Source organism: Scyliorhinus torazame, chromosome 5 (assembly GCF_047496885.1).
Source record: "Scyliorhinus torazame isolate Kashiwa2021f chromosome 5, sScyTor2.1, whole genome shotgun sequence".
NCBI classification, from domain to species: domain Eukaryota; kingdom Metazoa; phylum Chordata; class Chondrichthyes; order Carcharhiniformes; family Scyliorhinidae; genus Scyliorhinus; species Scyliorhinus torazame.
The window spans coordinates 121,944,218-121,965,121 of NC_092711.1; the positions used below are offsets into that span (position 1 = coordinate 121,944,218).

General features: G+C 45.9%; 13 non-coding genes across 13 annotated transcripts; all 13 read left to right on the forward strand.

Moving 5' to 3' along the window:
- Positions 1–1,174: 1,174 nt before the first annotated feature.
- On the forward strand, positions 1,175–1,247 carry trnar-acg (transfer RNA arginine (anticodon ACG)). Its single transcript has one exon. It is a non-coding gene; the product is annotated as a tRNA-Arg (tRNA).
- A 907-nt stretch (positions 1,248–2,154) lies between these two features.
- Positions 2,155–2,227, forward strand: trnav-aac (transfer RNA valine (anticodon AAC)). Its single transcript has one exon. It is a non-coding gene; the product is annotated as a tRNA-Val (tRNA).
- A 1,455-nt stretch (positions 2,228–3,682) lies between these two features.
- trnar-acg (transfer RNA arginine (anticodon ACG)) lies at positions 3,683–3,755 on the forward strand. Its single transcript has one exon. It is a non-coding gene; the product is annotated as a tRNA-Arg (tRNA).
- A 907-nt stretch (positions 3,756–4,662) lies between these two features.
- Positions 4,663–4,735, forward strand: trnav-uac (transfer RNA valine (anticodon UAC)). Its single transcript has one exon. It is a non-coding gene; the product is annotated as a tRNA-Val (tRNA).
- A 1,454-nt stretch (positions 4,736–6,189) lies between these two features.
- Positions 6,190–6,262, forward strand: trnar-acg (transfer RNA arginine (anticodon ACG)). The gene has a single exon. It is a non-coding gene; the product is annotated as a tRNA-Arg (tRNA).
- A 907-nt stretch (positions 6,263–7,169) lies between these two features.
- trnav-aac (transfer RNA valine (anticodon AAC)) lies at positions 7,170–7,242 on the forward strand. Its single transcript has one exon. It is a non-coding gene; the product is annotated as a tRNA-Val (tRNA).
- Positions 7,243–9,152: 1,910 nt separating this feature from the next.
- Positions 9,153–9,225, forward strand: trnav-uac (transfer RNA valine (anticodon UAC)). The gene has a single exon. It is a non-coding gene; the product is annotated as a tRNA-Val (tRNA).
- A 2,432-nt stretch (positions 9,226–11,657) lies between these two features.
- On the forward strand, positions 11,658–11,730 carry trnav-aac (transfer RNA valine (anticodon AAC)). Its single transcript has one exon. It is a non-coding gene; the product is annotated as a tRNA-Val (tRNA).
- Positions 11,731–13,640: 1,910 nt separating this feature from the next.
- Positions 13,641–13,713, forward strand: trnav-uac (transfer RNA valine (anticodon UAC)). Its single transcript has one exon. It is a non-coding gene; the product is annotated as a tRNA-Val (tRNA).
- Positions 13,714–16,145: 2,432 nt separating this feature from the next.
- trnav-aac (transfer RNA valine (anticodon AAC)) lies at positions 16,146–16,218 on the forward strand. The gene has a single exon. It is a non-coding gene; the product is annotated as a tRNA-Val (tRNA).
- A 1,455-nt stretch (positions 16,219–17,673) lies between these two features.
- Positions 17,674–17,746, forward strand: trnar-acg (transfer RNA arginine (anticodon ACG)). The gene has a single exon. It is a non-coding gene; the product is annotated as a tRNA-Arg (tRNA).
- Positions 17,747–18,653: 907 nt separating this feature from the next.
- On the forward strand, positions 18,654–18,726 carry trnav-uac (transfer RNA valine (anticodon UAC)). The gene has a single exon. It is a non-coding gene; the product is annotated as a tRNA-Val (tRNA).
- A 1,910-nt stretch (positions 18,727–20,636) lies between these two features.
- Positions 20,637–20,709, forward strand: trnav-uac (transfer RNA valine (anticodon UAC)). Its single transcript has one exon. It is a non-coding gene; the product is annotated as a tRNA-Val (tRNA).
- The last annotated feature ends 195 nt before the right edge of the window (positions 20,710–20,904 follow it).

Sequence of the window (20,904 nt, forward strand, 5' to 3'; positions counted from 1 at the left end):
AGCAACACAGTGAGGTTGAACATTGCACAAGTCCAATGATTACTGCACCGCCAGCGGTTTCTGTAGTGTAGTGGTTAGCACATTCCCCTAACATGCGAAAGGTCCCCGGGGCCATACCAGGTAGAAACATCAAGTGCTTCTCATGTTGTGTGAGGAATGTTTGCACAAAGTCCTTTTGTTCCCCCATCTCGTATGTTCGAGGATTATGAGGTTTAGACTCTCATGAGCCACTAAAATAAATTCCACATTAAGTCACAAGCACTGAATTTTCGACAGGCAATGAGAAGAAAAGGACCTTCCTATTTTGGATATTCGGAGCTAGTTCATCCACAACAGAATTTCATGCATTTACAAATGCAGATAAACATACTTATTCACCATCTCAAACATGTCTAAATGAACGACAAATGCAACTTACTGCGGATGCTTCATTCTGAAACAAAAACAGAACATACTGGACAATCTCAGCAGGACTGACAGCCTCTGTGGAGCGAGATGGCAGCGGTCGTTCCGGGCCTGGGTGACTCTTTGTCAAAGCTGGAGAACTGGAAATGGGGTCAGATTCAGACTAATGTGGATGGGGCGGGGTTGGCGTGCCCTATTGGGCCTCGATAGAGTGGTCAGCAATAGGTGGAAAATGACGAAAATGTCTCGGACAGAAAGAAAAAGGGAATGTAAATGAGGCTAATCAAGGTGCTGATAGTGGCGCCTCAAGAGATCAGAATGTGTTAATCGCAGAAAGTAAGCAGTGTGTCAGCGAACAATTGGCGACAGGGATCAGATTGCTCAAGTAGGATGGTATGGGCTGGGGGAGGGGGGCAATGCTGAGGGTAAAACATATCAATGCAAGGAATTAAAATAAGATGATGGATACAGATGGTGGAGGGGGAAGAAGCAGATGGTGGAGGGGGAAGAGAGGTTACACAGTCTGATGTTGTTGAACTGAATAAAATGAAACATACAGAGAGCTGCCTGAATCTACTGGAATAAGTCAATAGAAGTAAGTGAATATCCACACATAGACAAGCTTTTAGAAAATGTCTTGATTGTCTCGGGAACGTATTGGTTCCCTGCTGTGTGAGCTCAGCTTCTCAAAGGAAACCCAATGTGAATGAATCCCGCCGAATGCGCCACAGAGGCTCAACAAGGAATAGCAAAATGCATTCACCCGGCTGGGCCAGTGGCGCAATGGATAACGCGTCTGACTACGAATCAGGAGATTCCAGGTTCGACTCCTGGCTGGCTCGAAATTCGAACTTTTTGCTTGCGCTTTAACTCACTGGGTGGGACAGCTGATTCTTGATGCAGAGCAAAGTGAGCAGAACGTCTTCAATTCTCGTATCGAAAGTTGATCCGACATCTGCGGAAGATACTGGAACAACTCAGCGAGTCAGGCGGGATTTGTCGACAGGACAACACAGCTCGTCTTTCACCATCACTTTTCATTAAAACCGGGACGGGTTAGAAATGTCGGACGTTTTAACCAAGTCAAATCCCGGTGGGAGCAAACAGAATAACAGGAAAGCGCTCTGACAGGGTGCAAGTCAGGAGAGATTAAATGAGACAAGGATTAGGGTTCCCTGGCCACAGAGTGAGGTGAGCATCGAATGAGAGAATAATTGCACCACAGTATGAGGCCATTCCAGCCGCTGTGTCTGTGCCAGCTCTCAGCAACTACCGCCCGGATACAAAGACGAAGTGGAAACAAGATTCAAACCCAAATCTGCGATGGTAGTACACACAGAATGGGGGCAGCATTTACAGTGTGAGACGGTTGCACACACTATGAGTGTGAAAGCTGTATTGAGCCCAGTGGAAAGATGCGCTGCTGTTCCTCGAGTGTTTGTTGAGCTTCTTTGGAACATTTCAGGAGGCCGAGGTCCGGGAGGTCAGCGTTAAGATGCAGCTCTCCAGTCAGTTCAATTCTCCACTTTGGCTCTGTGGATTAGTTGGGTCACGTCCCTGTGAAGTTAACGCAGATCATGTTAAGTTCGATCTAATTTCTACATCTCGTGGTTTTATATGTTGAAACATCTGTTTTTGAAAGAAACAGCAGTCGTCTTGTAATAAGTGGCCTAGCCTCTCAGCCTCACCATGCGAATCTGCAGCAACACAGTGAGGTTGCACATTGTACACGTCCGTTGATTGCCAGCTGTTTCTGTAGTGTAGTGGTTATCACATTCGCCTAACACGCGAAAGGTCCCCGGTTCGAAACCGGGCAGAAACATCTCGAACTTCCAGTTTAGTCTGTTGCTGACTATTGCCGCAATCTCGTAACTGGTCTTCATCAACGAGGAATAGCAAAATGCATGCACCCGTCTGGTTGTGGTTATTTACGAAAGCCCTGCATTCTCAATTTAACTTCCACTTCAAGCAAAACATAACTTATCTTCAGGTCTGTAAAGTTCGATTCCTGATTGTTTTATAAGTTGAGACATCGGTTTTAAAGAAACGGCTGTCTTCTTGTAATAAGTGACAAGGCCTCTCAGACGAACCATGAGAAGCTGCAGCAACACAGTGAGGTTGAACATTGCACAAGTCCAATGATTACTGCACCGCCAGCGGTTTCTGTAGTGTAGTGGTTAGCACATTTCCCTAACATGCGAAAGGTCCCCGGGGCCATACCAGGTAGAAACATCAAGTGCTTCTCATGTTGTGTGAGGAATGTTTGCACAAAGTACTTTTGTTCCCCCATCTCGTATGTTCGAGGATTATGAGGTTTAGACTCTCATGAGCCACTAAAATAAATTCCACATTAAGTCACAAGCACTGAATTTTCGACAGGCAATGAGAAGAAAAGGACCTTCCTATTTTGGATATTCGGAGCTAGTTCATCCACAACAGAATTTCATGCATTTACAAATGCAGATAAACATACTTATTCACCATCTCAAACATGTCTAAATGAACGACAAATGCAACTTACTGCGGATGCTTCATTCTGAAACAAAAACAGAACATACTGGACAATCTCAGCAGGACTGACAGCCTCTGTGGAGCGAGATGGCAGCGGTCGTTCCGGGCCTGGGTGACTCTTTGTCAAAGCTGGAGAACTGGAAATGGGGTCAGATTCAGACTAATGTGGATGGGGCGGGGTTGGCGTGCCCTATTGGGCCTCGATAGAGTGGTCAGCAATAGGTGGAAAATGACGAAAATGTCTCGGACAGAAAGAAAAAGGGAATGTAAATGAGGCTAATCAAGGTGCTGATAGTGGCGCCTCAAGAGATCAGAATGTGTTAATCGCAGAAAGTAAGCAGTGTGTCAGCGAACAATTGGCGACAGGGATCAGATTGCTCAAGTAGGATGGTATGGGCTGGGGGAGGGGGGCAATGCTGAGGGTAAAACATATCAATGCAAGGAATTAAAATAAGATGATGGATACAGATGGTGGAGGGGGAAGAAGCAGATGGTGGAGGGGGAAGAGAGGTTACACAGTCTGATGTTGTTGAACTGAATAAAATGAAACATACAGAGAGCTGCCTGAATCTACTGGAATAAGTCAATAGAAGTAAGTGAATATCCACACATAGACAAGCTTTTAGAAAATGTCTTGATTGTCTCGGGAACGTATTGGTTCCCTGCTGTGTGAGCTCAGCTTCTCAAAGGAAACCCAATGTGAATGAATCCCGCCGAATGCGCCACAGAGGCTCAACAAGGAATAGCAAAATGCATTCACACGGCTGGGCCAGTGGCGCAATGGATAACGCGTCTGACTACGAATCAGGAGATTCCAGGTTCGACTCCTGGCTGGCTCGGAATTCGAACTTTTGGCGTGCGCTTTAACTCACTGGGTGGGACAGCTGATTCTTGATGCAGAGCAAAGTGAGCAGAACGTCTTCAATTCTCGTATCGAAAGTTGATCCGACATCTGCGGAAGATACTGGAACAACTCAGCGAGTCAGGCGGGATTTGTCGACAGGACAACACAGCTCGTCTTTCACCATCACTTTTCATTAAAACCGGGACGGGTTAGAAATGTCGGACGTTTTAACCAAGTCAAATCCCGGTGGGAGCAAACAGAATAACAGGAAAGCGCTCTGACAGGGTGCAAGTCAGGAGAGATTAAATGAGACAAGGATTAGGGTTCCCTGGCCACAGAGTGAGGTGAGCATCGAATGAGAGAATAATTACACCACAGTATGAGGCCATTCCAGCCGCTGTGTCTGTGCCAGCTCTCAGCAACTACCGCCCGGATACAAAGACGAAGTGGAAACAAGATTCAAACCCAAATCTGCGATGGTAGTACACACAGAATGGGGGCAGCATTTACAGTGTGAGACGGTTGCACACACTATGAGTGTGAAAGCTGTATTGAGCCCAGTGGAAAGATGCGCTGCTGTTCCTCGAGTGTTTGTTGAGCTTCTTTGGAACATTTCAGGAGGCCGAGGTCCGGGAGGTCAGCGTTAAGATGCAGCTCTCCAGTCAGTTCAATTCTCCACTTTGGCTCTGTGGATTAGTTGGGTCACGTCCCTGTGAAGGTAACGCAGATCATGTTAAGTTCGATCTAATTTCTACATCTCGTGGTTTTATATGTTGAAACATCTGTTTTTGAAAGAAACAGCAGTCGTCTTGTAATAAGTGGCCTAGCCTCTCAGCCTCACCATGCGAATCTGCAGCAACACAGTGAGGTTGCACATTGTACACGTCCGTTGATTGCCAGCTGTTTCTGTAGTGTAGTGGTTATCACATTCGCATTACACGCGAAAGGTCCCCGGTTCGAAACCGGGCAGAAACATCTCGAACTTCCAGTTTAGTCTGTTGCTGACTATTGCCGCAATCTCGAAACTGGTCTTCATCAACGAGGAATAGCAAAATGCATGCACCCGTCTGGTTGTGGTTATTTACGAAAGCCCTGCATTCTCAATTTAACTTCCACTTCAAGCAAAACATAACTTATCTTCAGGTCTGTAAAGTTCGATTCCTGATTGTTTTATAAGTTGAGACATCGGTTTTAAAGAAACGGCTGTCTTCTTGTAATAAGTGACATGGCCTCTCAGACGAACCATGAGAAGCTGCAGCAACACAGTGAGGTTGAACATTGCACAAGTCCAATGATTACTGCACCGCCAGCGGTTTCTGTAGTGTAGTGGTTAGCACATTCCCCTAACATGCGAAAGGTCCCCGGGGCCATACCAGGTAGAAACATCAAGTGCTTCTCATGTTGTGTGAGGAATGTTTGCACAAAGTACTTTTGTTCCCCCATCTCGTATGTTCGAGGATTATGAGGTTTAGACTCTCATGAGCCACTAAAATAAATTCCACATTAAGTCACAAGCACTGAATTTTCGACAGGCAATGAGAAGAAAAGGACCTTCCTATTTTGGATATTCGGAGCTAGTTCATCCACAACAGAATTTCATGCATTTACAAATGCAGATAAACATACTTATTCACCATCTCAAACATGTCTAAATGAACGACAAATGCAACTTACTGCGGATGCTTCATTCTGAAACAAAAACAGAACATACTGGACAATCTCAGCAGGACTGACAGCCTCTGTGGAGCGAGATGGCAGCGGTCGTTCCGGGCCTGGGTGACTCTTTGTCAAAGCTGGAGAACTGGAAATGGGGTCAGATTCAGACTAATGTGGATGGGGCGGGGTTGGCGTGCCCTATTGGGCCTCGATAGAGTGGTCAGCAATAGGTGGAAAATGACGAAAATGTCTCGGACAGAAAGAAAAAGGGAATGTAAATGAGGCTAATCAAGGTGCTGATAGTGGCGCCTCAAGAGATCAGAATGTGTTAATCGCAGAAAGTAAGCAGTGTGTCAGCGAACAATTGGCGACAGGGATCAGATTGCTCAAGTAGGATGGTATGGGCTGGGGGAGGGGGGCAATGCTGAGGGTAAAACATATCAATGCAAGGAATTAAAATAAGATGATGGATACAGATGGTGGAGGGGGAAGAAGCAGATGGTGGAGGGGGAAGAGAGGTTACACAGTCTGATGTTGTTGAACTGAATGAAATGAAACATACAGAGAGCTGCCTGAATCTACTGGAATAAGTCAATAGAAGTAAGTGAATATCCACACATAGACAAGCTTTTAGAAAATGTCTTGATTGTCTCGGGAACGTATTGGTTCCCTGCTGTGTGAGCTCAGCTTCTCAAAGGAAACCCAATGTGAATGAACCCCCCGAATGCGCCACAGAGGCTCAACAAGGAATAGCAAAATGCACTCACCCGGCTGGGCCAGTGGCGCAATGGATAACGCGTCTGACTACGAATCAGGAGATTCCAGGTTCGACTCCTGGCTGGCTCGAAATTCGAACTTTTGGCGTGCGCTTTAACTCACTGGGTGGGACAGCTGATTCTTAATGCAGAGCAAAGTGAGCAGAACGTCTTCAATTCTCGTATCGAAAGTTGATCCGACATCTGCGGAAGATACTGGAACAACTCAGCGAGTCAGGCGGGATTTGTCGACAGGACAACACAGCTCGTCTTTCACCATCACTTTTCATTAAAACCGGGACGGGTTAGAAATGTCGGACGTTTTAACCAAGTCAAATCCCGGTGGGAGCAAACAGAATAACAGGAAAGCGCTCTGACAGGGTGCAAGTCAGGAGAGATTAAATGAGAAAAGGCCTAGGGTTCCCTGGCCACAGAGTGAGGTGAGCATCGAATGAGAGAATAATTACACCACAGTATGAGGCCATTCCAGCCGCTGTGTCTGTGCCAGCTCTCAGCAACTACCGCCCGGATACAAAGACGAAGTGGAAACAAGATTCAAACCCAAATCTGCGATGGTAGTACACACAGAATGGGGGCAGCATTTACAGTGTGAGACGGTTGCACACACTATGAGTGTGAAAGCTGTATTGAGCCCAGTGGAAAGATGCGCTGCTGTTCCTCGAGTGTTTGTTGAGCTTCTTTGGAACATTTCAGGAGGCCGAGGTCCGGAAGGTCAGCGTTAAGATGCAGCTCTCCAGTCAGTTCAATTCTCCACTTTGGCTCTGTAGATTAGATGGGTCACGTCCCTGTGAAGTTAACGCAGATCATGTTAAGTTCGATCTAATTTCTACATCTCGTGGTTTTATATGTTGAAACATCTGTTTTTTAAAGAAACAGCAGTCGTCTTGTAATAAGTGGCCTAGCCTCTCAGCCTCACCATGCGAATCTGCAGCAACACAGTGAGGTTGCACATTGTACACGTCCGTTGATTGCCAGCTGTTTCTGTAGTGTAGTGGTTATCACATTCGCCTAACACGCGAAAGGTCCCCGGTTCGAAACCGGGCAGAAACATCTCGTATTTCCAGTTTAGTCTGTTGCTGACTATTGCCGCAATCTCGTAACTGGTCTTCATCAACGAGAAATAGCAAAATGCATGCACCCGTCTGGTTGTGGTTATTTTCGAAAGCCCTGCCTTCTCAATTTAACTTCCACTTCAAGCAAAACATAACTTATCTTCAGTTCTGTAAAGTTCGATTCCTGATTGTTTTATAAGTTGAGACATCGGTTTTAAAGAAACGGCTGTCTTCTTGTAATAAGTGACATGGCCTCTCAGACGAACCATGAGAAGCTGCAGCAACACAGTGAGGTTGAACATTGCACAAGTCCATTGATTACTGCACCGCCAGCGGTTTCTGTAGTGTAGTGGTTAGCACATTCCCCTAACATGCGAAAGGTCCCCGGGGCCATACCGGGTAGAAACATCAAGTGCTTCTCATGTTGTGTGAGGAATGTTTGCACAAAGTACTTTTGTTCCCCCATCTCGTATGTTCGAGGATTATGAGGTTTAGTCTCTCATGAGCCACTGAAATAAATTCCACATTAAGTAACAAGCACTGAATTTTCGACAGGCAATGAGAAGAAAAGGACCTTCCTATTTAGGATATTCGGAGCTAGTTCATCCACAACAGAATTTCATGCATTTACAAATGCAGATAAACATACTTATTCACCATCTCAAACATGTCTAAATGAACGACAAATGCAACTTACTGCGGATGCTTCATTCTGAAACAAAAACAGAACATACTGGACAATCTCAGCAGGACTGACAGCCTCTGTGGAGCGAGATGGCAGCGGTCGTTCCGGGCCTGGGTGACTCTTTGTCAAAGCTGGAGAACTGGAAATGGGGTCAGATTCAGACTAATGTGGATGGGGCGGGGTTGGCGTGCCCTATTGGGCCTCGATAGAGTGGTCAGCAATAGGTGGAAAATGACGAAAATGTCTCGGACAGAAAGAAAAAGGGAATGTAAATGAGGCTAATCAAGGCTAAGAAAGTTGCTGATAGTGGCGCCTCAAGAGATCAGAATGTGTTAATAGCAGAACAAAGAAAACAGTGTGTCAGCGAACAATTGGCGACAGGGTTGCTCAAGTAGGATGGTATGGGCTGGGGGGAGGGGCGCAATGCTGAGGGTAAAACATACCAATGGAAGGAATGAAAATAACTTGATGGAAATAAACAGATGGTGGAGGGAGAAGAGAGATTACACAGTCTGATGTTGTTGAACTGAATAAAATGAAATATACAGAGGGCTGCCTGAATCAACTGGAATTAGTCAATAGAGGTAAGTGAATGTCATACCCCTAGACCAACGAGCCCCGGGAAAGTAACAGAAGCACGCTGTTATTGCCATCGAAAGTCGATCTAACATCTGCGGAAAATACTGGAACAACTCAGCGAGTCAGGCGGAATTTGTCGACAGGACAACAAAGCTTGTCTTTCACCATCACCTTTCATTAAAACCGGGACGGGTTAGAAATGTCGGACGTTTTAACCAAGTCAAATCCTGGTGGGAGCAAACAGAACAACAGGAAAGCGCTCTGACAGGGTGCAAGTCAGGAGAGATTAAATGAGAAAAGGCCTAGGGTTCCCTGGCCACAGAGTGAGGTGAGCATCGAATGAGAGAATAATTACACCACAGTATGAGGCCATTCCAGCCGCTGTGTCTGTGCCAGCTCTCAACAACTACCGCCCGGATACAAAGAAGAAGTGGAAACAAGATTCAAACCCAAATCTGCGATGGAAGGACACACAGAATGGGGGCAGCATTTACAGTGTGAGACTGTTGCACACACTATGAGTGTGAAAGCTGTAAGAAACAGCAGTCGTCTTGTAATAAGTGGCCTAGCCTCTCAGCCTCACCATGCGAATCTGCAGCAACACAGTGAGGTTTCACATTGTACACGTCCGCTGATTGCCAGCTGTTTCTGTAGTGTAGTGGTTATCACATTCGCCTTACACGCGAAAGGTCCCCGGTTCGAAACCGGGCAGAAACATCTCGTATTTCCAGTTTAGTCTGTTGCTGACTATTGCCGCAATCTCGTAACTGGTCTTCATCAACGAGGAATAGCAAAATGCATGCACCCGTCTGGTTGTGGTTATTTACGAAAGCCCTGCATTCTCAATTTAACTTCCACTTCAAGCAAAACATAACTTATCTTCGTCTGTAAAGTTCGATTCCTGATTGTTTTATAAGTTGAGACATCGGTTTTAAAGAAACGGCTGTCTTCTTGTAATAAGTGACATGGCCTCTCAGATGAACCATGAGAATCTGCAGCAACACAGTGAGGTTGAACATTGCACAAGTCCATTGATTACTGCACCGCCAGCGGTTTCTGTAGTGTAGTGGTTAGCACATTCCCCTAACATGCGAAAGGTCCCCGGGGCCATACCGGGTAGAAACATCAAGTGCTTCTCATGTTGTGTGAGGAATGTTTGCACAAAGTACTTGTGTTCCCCATCTCGTATGTTCGAGGATTATGAGGATTAGTCTCTCATGAGCCACTAAAATAAATTCCACATTAAGTCACAAGCACTGAATTTTCGACAGGCAATGAGAAGAAAAGGACCTTCTTATCTTGGATATTCGGAGCTAGTTCATCCACAACAGAATTTCATGCATTTACAAATGCAGATAAACATACTTATTCACCATCTCAAACATGTCTAAATGAACGACAAATGCAACTTACTGCGGATGCTTCATTCTGAAACAAAAACAGAACATACTGGACAATCTCAGCAGGACTGACAGCCTCTGTGGAGCGAGATGGCAGCGGTCGGTCCGGGTCTGGGTGACTCTTTGTCAAAGCTGGAGAACTGGAAATGGGGTCAGATTCAGACTAATGTGGATGGGGCGGGGTTGGCGTGCCCTATTGGGCCTCGATAGAGTGGTCAGCAATAGGTGGAAAATGACGAAAATGTCTCGGACAGAAAGAAAAAGGGAATGTAAATGAGGCTAATCAAGGTGCTGATAGTGGCGCCTCAAGAGATCAGAATGTGTTAATCGCAGAAAGTAAGCAGTGTGTCAGCGAACAATTGGCGACAGGGATCAGATTGCTCAAGTAGGATGGTATGGGCTGGGGGAGGGGGGCAATGCTGAGGGTAAAACATATCAATGCAAGGAATTAAAATATGATGATGGATACAGATGGTGGAGGGGGAAGAAGCAGATGGTGGAGGGGGAAGAGAGGTTACACAGTCTGATGTTGTTGAACTGAATAAAATGAAACATACAGAGAGCTGCCTGAATCTACTGGAATAAGTCAATAGAAGTAAGTGAATATCCACACATAGACAAGCTTTTAGAAAATGTCTTCATTGTCTCGGGAACGTATTGGTTCCCTGCTGTGTGAGCTCAGCTTCTCAAAGGAAACCCAATGTGAATGAATCCCGCCGAATGCGCCACAGAGGCTCAACAAGGAATAGCAAAATGCATGCACCCGGCTGGGCCAGTGGCGCAAGGGATAACGCGTCTGCCTACGAATCCGGAGATTCCACGTTCAACTCCTGGCTGGCTCGGAATTCGAACTTTTGGCGTGCGCTTTAACTCACTGGGTGGGACAGCTGATTCTTGATGCAGAGCAAAGTGAGCAGAACGTCTTCAATTCTCGTATCGAAAGTTGATCCGACATCTGCGGAAGATACTGGAACAACTCAGCGAGTCAGGCGGGATTTGTCGACAGGACAACACAGCTCGTCTTTCACCATCACTTTTCATTAAAACCGGGACGGGTTAGAAATGTCGGACGTTTTAACCAAGCCAAATCCCGGTGGGAGCAAACAGAATAACAGGAAAGCGCTCTGACAGGGTGCAAGTCAGGAGAGATTAAATGAGAAAAGTCCTAGGGTTCCCTGGCCACAGAGTGAGGTGAGCATCGAATGAGAGAATAATTACACCACAGTATGAGGCCATTCCAGCCGCTGTGTCTGTGCCAGCTCTCAGCAACTACCGCCCGGATACAAAGACGAAGTGGAAACAAGATTCAAACCCAAATCTGCGATGGTAGTACACACAGAATGGGGGCAGCATTTACAGTCTGAGACGGTTGCACACACTATGAGTGTGAAAGCTGTATTGAGCCCAGTGGAAAGATGCGCTGCTGTTCCTCGAGTGTTTGTTGAGCTTCTTTGGAACATTTCAGGAGGCCGAGGTCCGGAAGGTCAGCGTTAAGATGCAGCTCTCCAGTCAGTTCAATTCTCCACTTTGGCTCTGTAGATTAGATGGGTCACGTCCCTGTGAAGTTAACGCAGATCATGTTAAGTTCGATCTAATTTCTACATCTCGTGGTTTTATATGTTGAAACATCTGTTTTTGAAAGAAACAGCAGTCGACTTGTAATAAGTGGCCTAGCCTCTCAGCCTCACCATGCGAATCTGCAGCAACACAGTGAGGTTGCACAATGTACACGTCCGTTGATTGCCAGCTGTTTCTGTAGTGTAGTGGTTATCACATTCGCCTAACACGCGAAAGGTCCCCGGTTCGAAACCGGGCAGAAACATCTCGTATTTCCAGTTTAGTCTGTTGCTGACTATTGCCGCAATCTCGTAACTGGTCTTCATCAACGAGAAATAGCAAAATGCATGCACCCGTCTGGTTGTGGTTATTTTCGAAAGCCCTGCCTTCTCAATTTAACTTCCACTTCAAGCAAAACATAACTTATCTTCAGGTCTGTAAAGTTCGATTCCTGATTGTTTTATAAGTTGAGACATCGGTTTTAAAGAAACGGCTGTCTTCTTGTAATAAGTGACATGGCCTCTCAGACGAACCATGAGAAGCTGCAGCAACACAGTGAGGTTGAACATTGCACAAGTCCATTGATTACTGCACCGCCAGCGGTTTCTGTAGTGTAGTGGTTAGCACATTCCCCTAACATGCGAAAGGTCCCCGGGGCCATACCGGGTAGAAACATCAAGTGCTTCTCATGTTGTGTGAGGAATGTTTGCACAAAGTACTTTTGTTCCCCCATCTCGTATGTTCGAGGATTATGAGGTTTAGTCTCTCATGAGCCACTGAAATAAATTCCACATTAAGTAACAAGCACTGAATTTTCGACAGGCAATGAGAAGAAAAGGACCTTCCTATTTAGGATATTCGGAGCTAGTTCATCCACAACAGAATTTCATGCATTTACAAATGCAGATAAACATACTTATTCACCATCTCAAACATGTCTAAATGAACGACAAATGCAACTTACTGCGGATGCTTCATTCTGAAACAAAAACAGAACATACTGGACAATCTCAGCAGGACTGACAGCCTCTGTGGAGCGAGATGGCAGCGGTCGTTCCGGGCCTGGGTGACTCTTTGTCAAAGCTGGAGAACTGGAAATGGGGTCAGATTCAGACTAATGTGGATGGGGCGGGGTTGGCGTGCCCTATTGGGCCTCGATAGAGTGGTCAGCAATAGGTGGAAAATGACGAAAATGTCTCGGACAGAAAGAAAAAGGGAATGTAAATGAGGCGAATCAAGGCTAAGAAAGTTGCTGATAGTGGCGCCTCAAGAGATCAGAATGTGTTAATAGCAGAACAAAGAAAACAGTGTGTCAGCGAACAATTGGCGACAGGGTTGCTCAAGTAGGATGGTATGGGCTGGGGGGAGGGGCGCAATGCTGAGGGTAAAACATACCAATGGAAGGAATGAAAATAACTTGATGGAAATAAACAGATGGTGGAGGGAGAAGAGAGATTACACAGTCTGATGTTGTTGAACTGAATAAAATGAAATATACAGAGGGCTGCCTGAATCAACTGGAATTAGTCAATAGAGGTAAGTGAATGTCATACCCCTAGACCAACGAGCCCCGGGAAAGTAACAGAAGCACGCTGTTATTGCCATCGAAAGTCGATCTAACATCTGCGGAAAATACTGGAACAACTCAGCGAGTCAGGCGGAATTTGTCGACAGGACAACAAAGCTTGTCTTTCACCATCACCTTTCATTAAAACCGGGACGGGTTAGAAATGTCGGACGTTTTAACCAAGTCAAATCCTGGTGGGAGCAAACAGAACAACAGGAAAGCGCTCTGACAGGGTGCAAGTCAGGAGAGATTAAATGAGAAAAGGCCTAGGGTTCCCTGGCCACAGAGTGAGGTGAGCATCGAATGAGAGAATAATTACACCACAGTATGAGGCCATTCCAGCCGCTGTGTCTGTGCCAGCTCTCAACAACTACCGCCCGGATACAAAGAAGAAGTGGAAACAAGATTCAAACCCAAATCTGCGATGGAAGGACACACAGAATGGGGGCAGCATTTACAGTGTGAGACTGTTGCACACACTATGAGTGTGAAAGCTGTAAGAAACAGCAGTCGTCTTGTAATAAGTGGCCTAGCCTCTCAGCCTCACCATGCGAATCTGCAGCAACACAGTGAGGTTTCACATTGTACACGTCCGCTGATTGCCAGCTGTTTCTGTAGTGTAGTGGTTATCACATTCGCCTTACACGCGAAAGGTCCCCGGTTCGAAACCGGGCAGAAACATCTCGTATTTCCAGTTTAGTCTGTTGCTGACTATTGCCGCAATCTCGTAACTGGTCTTCATCAACGAGGAATAGCAAAATGCATGCACCCGTCTGGTTGTGGTTATTTACGAAAGCCCTGCATTCTCAATTTAACTTCCACTTCAAGCAAAACATAACTTATCTTCGTCTGTAAAGTTCGATTCCTGATTGTTTTATAAGTTGAGACATCGGTTTTAAAGAAACGGCTGTCTTCTTGTAATAAGTGACATGGCCTCTCAGATGAACCATGAGAATCTGCAGCAACACAGTGAGGTTGAACATTGCACAAGTCCATTGATTACTGCACCGCCAGCGGTTTCTGTAGTGTAGTGGTTAGCACATTCCCCTAACATGCGAAAGGTCCCCGGGGCCATACCGGGTAGAAACATCAAGTGCTTCTCATGTTGTGTGAGGAATGTTTGCACAAAGTACTTGTGTTCCCCATCTCGTATGTTCGAGGATTATGAGGATTAGTCTCTCATGAGCCACTAAAATAAATTCCACATTAAGTCACAAGCACTGAATTTTCGACAGGCAATGAGAAGAAAAGGACCTTCTTATCTTGGATATTCGGAGCTAGTTCATCCACAACAGAATTTCATGCATTTACAAATGCAGATAAACATACTTATTCACCATCTCAAACATGTCTAAATGAACGACAAATGCAACTTACTGCGGATGCTTCATTCTGAAACAAAAACAGAACATACTGGACAATCTCAGCAGGACTGACAGCCTCTGTGGAGCGAGATGGCAGCGGTCGGTCCGGGTCTGGGTGACTCTTTGTCAAAGCTGGAGAACTGGAAATGGGGTCAGATTCAGACTAATGTGGATGGGGCGGGGTTGGCGTGCCCTATTGGGCCTCGATAGAGTGGTCAGCAATAGGTGGAAAATGACGAAAATGTCTCGGACAGAAAGAAAAAGGGAATGTAAATGAGGCTAATCAAGGTGCTGATAGTGGCGCCTCAAGAGATCAGAATGTGTTAATCGCAACAAGTAAGCAGTGTGTCAGCGAACAATTGGCGACAGGGATCAGATTGCTCAAGTAGGATGGTATGGGCTGGGGGAGGGGGGCAATGCTGAGGGTAAAACATATCAATGCAAGGAATTAAAATATGATGATGGATACAGATGGTGGAGGGGGAAGAAGCAGATGGTGGAGGGGGAAGAGAGGTTACACAGTCTGATGTTGTTGAACTGAATAAAATGAAACATACAGAGAGCTGCCTGAATCTACTGGAATAAGTCAATAGAAGTAAGTGAATATCCACACATAGACAAGCTTTTAGAAAATGTCTTCATTGTCTCGGGAACGTATTGGTTCCCTGCTGTGTGAGCTCAGCTTCTCAAAGGAAACCCAATGTGAATGAATCCCGCCGAATGCGCCACAGAGGCTCAACAAGGAATAGCAAAATGCATGCACCCGGCTGGGCCAGTGGCGCAAGGGATAACGCGTCTGCCTACGAATCCGGAGATGCCACGTTCAACTCCTGGCTGGCTCGGAATTCGAACTTTTGGCGTGCGCTTTAACTCACTGGGTGGGACAGCTGATTCTTGATGCAGAGCAAAGTGAGCAGAACGTCTTCAATTCTCGTATCGAAAGTTGATCCGACATCTGCGGAAGATACTGGAACAACTCAGCGAGTCAGGCGGGATTTGTCGACAGGACAACACAGCTCGTATTTCACCATCACTTTTCATTAAAACCGGGACGGGTTAGAAATGTCGGACGTTTTAACCAAGCCAAATCCCGGTGGGAGCAAACAGAATAACAGGAAAGCGCTCTGACAGGGTGCAAGTCAGGAGAGATTAAATGAGAAAAGTCCTAGGGTTCCCTGGCCACAGAGTGAGGTGAGCATCGAATGAGAGAATAATTACACCACAGTATGAGGCCATTCCAGCCGCTGTGTCTGTGCCAGCTCTCAGCAACTACCGCCCGGATACAAAGACGAAGTGGAAACAAGATTCAAACCCAAATCTGCGATGGTAGTACACACAGAATGGGGGCAGCATTTACAGTCTGAGACGGTTGCACACACTATGAGTGTGAAAGCTGTATTGAGCCCAGTGGAAAGATGCGCTGCTGTTCCTCGAGTGTTTGTTGAGCTTCTTTGGAACATTTCAGGAGGCCGAGGTCCGGAAGGTCAGCGTTAAGATGCAGCTCTCCAGTCAGTTCAATTCTCCACTTTGGCTCTGTAGATTAGATGGGTCACGTCCCTGTGAAGTTAACGCAGATCATGTTAAGTTCGATCTAATTTCTACATCTCGTGGTTTTATATGTTGAAACATCTGTTTTTGAAAGAAACAGCAGTCGACTTGTAATAAGTGGCCTAGCCTCTCAGCCTCACCATGCGAATCTGCAGCAACACAGTGAGGTTGCACAATGTACACGTCCGTTGATTGCCAGCTGTTTCTGTAGTGTAGTGGTTATCACATTCGCCTAACACGCGAAAGGTCCCCGGTTCGAAACCGGGCAGAAACATCTCGTATTTCCAGTTTAGTCTGTTGCTGACTATTGCCGCAATCTCGTAACTGGTCTTCATCAACGAGAAATAGCAAAATGCATGCACCCGTCTGGTTGTGGTTATTTTCGAAAGCCCTGCCTTCTCAATTTAACTTCCACTTCAAGCAAAACATAACTTATCTTCAGGTCTGTAAAGTTCGATTCCTGATTGTTTTATAAGTTGAGACATCGGTTTTAAAGAAACGGCTGTCTTCTTGTAATAAGTGACATGGCCTCTCAGACGAACCATGAGAAGCTGCAGCAACACAGTGAGGTTGAACATTGCACAAGTCCATTGATTACTGCACCGCCAGCGGTTTCTGTAGTGTAGTGGTTAGCACATTCCCCTAACATGCGAAAGGTCCCCGGGGCCATACCGGGTAGAAACATCAAGTGCTTCTCATGTTGTGTGAGGAATGTTTGCACAAAGTACTTTTGTTCCCCCATCTCGTATGTTCGAGGATTATGAGGTTTAGTCTCTCATGAGCCACTGAAATAAATTCCACATTAAGTAACAAGCACTGAATTTTCGACAGGCAATGAGAAGAAAAGGACCTTCCTATTTTGGATATTCAGAGCTAGTTCATCCACAACAGAATTTCATGCATTTACAAATGCAGATAAACATACTTATTCACCATCTCAAACATGTCTAAATGAACGACAAATGCAACTTACTGCGGATGCTTCATTCTGAAACAAAAACAGAACATACTGGACAATCTCAGCAGGACTGACAGCCTCTGTGGAGCGAGATGGCAGCGGTCGTTCCGGGCCTGGGTGACTCTTTGTCAAAGCTGGAGAACTGGAAATGGGGTCAGTTTCAGACTAATGTGGATGGGGCGGGGTTGGCGTGCCCTATTGGGCCTCGATAGAGTGGTCAGCAATAGGTGGAAAATGACGAAAATGTCTCGGACAGAAAGAAAAAGGGAATGTAAATGAGGCTAATCAAGGTGCTGATAGTGGCGCCTCAAGAGATCAGAATGTGTTAATCGCAGAAAGTAAGCAGTGTGTCAGCGAACAATTGGCGACAGGGATCAGATTGCTCAAGTAGGATGGTATGGGCTGGGGGAGGGGGGCAATGCTGAGGGTAAAACATATCAATGCAAGGAATTAAAATAAGATGATGGATACAGATGGTGGAGGGGGAAGAAGCAGATGGTGGAGGGGGAAGAGAGGTTACACAGTCTGATGTTGTTGAACTGAATAAAATGAAACATACAGAGAGCTGCCTGAATCTACTGGAATAAGTCAATAGAAGTAAGTGAATATCCACACATAGACAAGCTTTTAGAAAATGTCTTGATTGTCTCGGGAACGTATTGGTTCCCTGCTGTGTGAGCTCAGCTTCTCAAAGGAAACCCAATGTGAATGAATCCCGCCGAATGCGCCACAGAGGCTCAACAAGGAATAGCAAAATGCATTCACCCGGCTGGGCCAGTGGCGCAATGGATAACGCGTCTGACTACGAATCAGGAGATTCCAGGTTCGACTCCTGGCTGGCTCGAAATTCGAACTTTTGGCGTGCGCTTTAACTCACTGGGTGGGACAGCTGATTCTTGATGCAGAGCAAAGTGAGCAGAACGTCTTCAATTCTCGTATCGAAAGTTGATCCGACATCTGCGGAAGATACTGGAACAACTCAGCGAGTCAGGCGGGATTTGTCGACAGGACAACACAGCTCGTCTTTCACCATCACTTTTCATTAAAACCGGGACGGGTTAGAAATGTCGGACGTTTTAACCAAGTCAAATCCCGGTGGGAGCAAACAGAATAACAGGAAAGCGCTCTGACAGGGTGCAAGTCATGAGAGATTAAATGAGAAAAGGCCTAGGGTTCCCTGGCCACAGAGTGAGGTGAGCATCGAATGAGAGAATAATTACACCACAGTATGAGGCCATTCCAGCCGCTGTGTCTGTGCCAGCTCTCAGCAACTACCGCCCGGATACAAAGACGAAGTGGAAACAAGATTCAAACCCAAATCTGCGATGGTAGTACACACAGAATGGGGGCAGCATTTACAGTGTGAGACGGTTGCACACACTATGAGTGTGAAAGCTGTATTGAGCCCAGTGGAAAGATGCGCTGCTGTTCCTCGAGTGTTTGTTGAGCTTCTTTGGAACATTTCAGGAGGCCGAGGTCCGGAAGGTCAGCGTTAAGATGCAGCTCTCCAGTCAGTTCAATTCTCCACTTTGGCTCTGTAGATTAGATGGGTCACGTCCCTGTGAAGTTAACGCAGATCATGTTAAGTTCGATCTAATTTCTACATCTCGTGGTTTTATATGTTGAAACATCTGTTTTTGAAAGAAACAGCAGTCGACTTGTAATAAGTGGCCTAGCCTCTCAGCCTCACCATGCGAATCTGCAGCAACACAGTGAGGTTGCACATTGTACACGTCCGTTGATTGCCAGCTGTTTCTGTAGTGTAGTGGTTATCACATTCGACTTACACGCGAAAAGTCCCCGGTTCGAAACCGGGCAGAAACATCTCGAACTTCCAGCTTAGTCTGTTGCTGACTATTGCCGCAATCTCGTAACTGGTCTTCATCAACGAGGAATAGCAAAATGCATGCACCCGTCTGGTTGTGGTTATTTACGAAAGCCCTGCATTCTCAATTTAACTTCCACTTCAAGCAAAACATAACTTATCTTCAGGTCTGTAAAGTTCGATTCCTGATTGTTTTATAAGTTGAGACATCGGTTTTAAAGAAACGGCTGTCTTCTTGTAATAAGTGACATGGCCTCTCAGACGAACCATGAGAAGCTGCAGCAACACAGTGAGGTTGAACATTGCACAAGTCCAATGATTACTGCACCGCCAGCGGTTTCTGTAGTGTAGTGGTTAGCACATTCCCCTAACATGCGAAAGGTCCCCGGGGCCATACCAGGTAGAAACATCAAGTGCTTCTCATGTTGTGTGAGGAATGTTTGCACAAAGTACTTTTGTTCCCCCATCTCGTATGTTCGAGGATTATGAGGTTTAGACTCTCATGAGCCACTAAAATAAATTCCACATTAAGTCACAAGCACTGAATTTTCGACAGGCAATGAGAAGAAAAGGACCTTCTTATTTTGGATATGCGGAGCTAGTTCATCCACAACAGAATTTCATGCATTTACTAATGCAGATACACCTACTTATTCACCATCTCAAACATGTCTAAATGAACGACAAATGCAACTTACTGCGGATGCTTCATTCTGAAACAAAAACAGAACATACTGGACAATCTCAGCAGGACTGACGGCCTCTGTGGAGCGAGATGGCAGCGGTCGTTCCGGGCCTGGGTGACTCTTTGTCAAAGCTGGAGAACTGGAAATGGGGTCAGATTCAGACAAATGTGGATGGGGCGGGGTTGGCGTGCCCTATTGGGCCTCGATAGAGTGGTCAGCAATAGGTGGAAAATGACGAAAATGTCTCGGACAGAAAGAAAAAGGGAATGTAAATGAGGCTAATCAAGGCTAAGAAAGTTGCTGATAGTGGCGCCTCAAGAGATCAGAATGTGTTAATAGCAGAACAAAGAAAACAGTGTGTCAGCGAACAATTGGCGACAGGGTTGCTCAAGTAGGATGGTATGGGCTGGGGGGAGGGGCGCAATGCTGAGGGTAAAACATACCAATGGAAGGAATGAAAATAACTTGATGGAAATAAACAGATGGTGGAGGGAGAAGAGAGATTACACAGTCTGATGTTGTTGAACTGAATAAAATGAAATATACAGAGGGCTGCCTGAATCAACTGGAATTAGTCAATAGAGGTAAGTGAATGTCATACCCCTAGACCAACGAGCCCCGGGAAAGTAACAGAAGCACGCTGTTATTGCCATCGAAAGTCGATCTAACATCTGCGGAAAATACTGGAACAACTCAGCGAGTCAGGCGGAATTTGTCGACAGGACAACAAAGCTTGTCTTTCACCATCACCTTTCATTAAAACCGGGACGGGTTAGAAATGTCGGACGTTTTAACCAAGTCAAATCCTGGTGGGAGCAAACAGAACAACAGGAAAGCGCTCTGACAGGGTGCAAGTCAGGAGAGATTAAATGAGAAAAGGCCTAGGGTTCCCTGGCCACAGAGTGAGGTGAGCATCGAATGAGAGAATAATTACACCACAGTATGAGGCCATTCCAGCCGCTGTGTCTGTGCCAGCTCTCAACAACTACCGCCCGGATACAAAGAAGAAGTGGAAACAAGATTCAAACCCAAATCTGCGATGGAAGGACACACAGAATGGGGGCAGCATTTACAGTGTGAGACTGTTGCACACACTATGAGTGTGAAAGCTGTAAGAAACAGCAGTCGTCTTGTAATAAGTGGCCTAGCCTCTCAGCCTCACCATGCGAATCTGCAGCAACACAGTGAGGTTTCACATTGTACACGTCCACTGATTGCCAGCTGTTTCTGTAGTGCAGTGGTTATCACATTCGCCTTACACGCGAAAGGTCCCCGGTTCGAAACCGGGCAGAAACATCTCGTAATTCCAGTTTAGTCTGTTGCTGACTATTGCCGCAATCTCGTAACTGGTCTTCATCAACGAGGAATAGCAAAATGCATGCACCCGTCTGGTTGTGGTTATTTACGAAAGCCCTGCATTCTCAATTTAACTTCCACTTCAAGCAAAACATAACTTATCTTCAGGTCTGTAAAGTTCGATTCCTGATTGTT